Source organism: Gavialis gangeticus, unplaced genomic scaffold (assembly GCF_001723915.1).
Source record: "Gavialis gangeticus isolate Ggan-Ray unplaced genomic scaffold, GavGan_comp1, whole genome shotgun sequence".
NCBI classification, from domain to species: Eukaryota; Metazoa; Chordata; order Crocodylia; family Gavialidae; genus Gavialis; species Gavialis gangeticus.
In genome coordinates, this window is record NW_017729034.1 from 8716278 (window position 1) to 8717866 (window position 1589).

Consider the following 1589-nt stretch of genomic DNA (forward strand, 5'->3'; position numbering starts at 1 on the left):
TAGTCATTTGATCTATTCTTGAGTAAATTTGCTACCTGTGAATACAAGTAGCAAATTTACTCAGGAATAATTACTACACAGTAACTTATGTGAAGATGGCTGACCGGGAGCAAATTTGCTCCCAGTCAGCTGGACAGCAGGGGGTGGGAGATTGTTCTCTGCCCCAGGAGCTGCCTGCTGCTGGGGTGGACTCTGTCACTGGAGCCCAGGTGGGGACACTGTTCCTCTGCCCCAGCAGCCAGGAGCTCCCAGCCCTGGTCCACGATCATGGAGCTGGGAAGAATCATCTCCCAGCCCTCGCTCCATGACTGCAGAGTGGGAGCAAGGAGCTCCCTGCTGCCAGGGCAACAGGACATTGTCCATGCCTGGGCTGTGGTGGTGGACACCTGCAGCAAGCAGCCCCTTAGGGGCAGGGAGCAATCTCCCAGCCCTCGCCAGGAGACAGCTGTCTCCTGACCCTCTGCTCGCTGCCAGCCTCTGAGCCTAGAGCTCCCCATGGCTGCTTCAGGTGACCGATGCAGGACCAGAGGGGGCGGAAGCAGACTGCTGCCAGGAGCAGCAAATCTGCTTCTGCTTCCTGTATGTGTAAATGCCTGCCTGGGGTGAGTTTACTCAAGTAATTTACTCTGGGGTAAACTCACCCCACAGCATTTGCACATATAGACATGCCCACTGTGATTAACTAATGTCAGTTTACAGAACTTAATGGAGTAAGGCACATTCCAGTCTCACAGATTTTACTATCTGAGAGATGGGACAAGCATACATGAGCTGTGGAACAACAGTTCAAGAGCGTGAGGAAGAGATATTTGATGAGACAAGGGATTAACTGAACTCAGGTATAAAGTTTTGAAGTAAGATTTGAAGCATGAGTGAAGGCTAGCTGACAGAAAGGGCAAGGAAAGTGCTACAGGCTTTAAGGGGCAGTGTGAAACAAAGGCACAAAGTCTGAGGAAGAGCTGAAAGGATTGGGAAGCAGAAAAGAAGTGAAATGGAAATTAGGAGGAAACCTTCACCCTGTCTGTGACGATGAGGATCTGAGATACAGGCAGTGGTATATTGTGATGTTTTGGCCTATAGTGAACCGGATGCAACGCTCACTACTTCACTGTTTTAGGAGAATCCCTATAAATACCCCATTGATGCACATGTGATATGCTGGGGATGGGGAACAGCTTCAAAACTCAGATCTCCTGATTTATATTCCAAGATTCACCCACAAATTTGAGGATTTCAAACTTGAAATGTAGTTCTGGCCCCTTCCTAGCCAGCACCATCCAACAAAGCTCAAATAAGGCTCCTTGAGGAAAAATACAATATGGGTAGAATTACAGCAAAGTAGAACTGGAAGGGACCTCAGGGGTCATCTAATCCAGTGGTCCCTACCTTTTGCCGCATGGGCCAGATAGGTAGTGCCCAGTCCATTCTCAGGCCCAATCTGGCAATGCAGGGGGAGAGAGTGTAGCCCAGCCCTGATCCAGCTGTTCAGGAGGAGGGGGCATGGCCCAACTCCAATCCAGCCTCATGGGGCTTGGGAATTTGGCAGTGGGGAGTGAAGGCAACCTGCCACAAGTAAAATAGGGGGACAA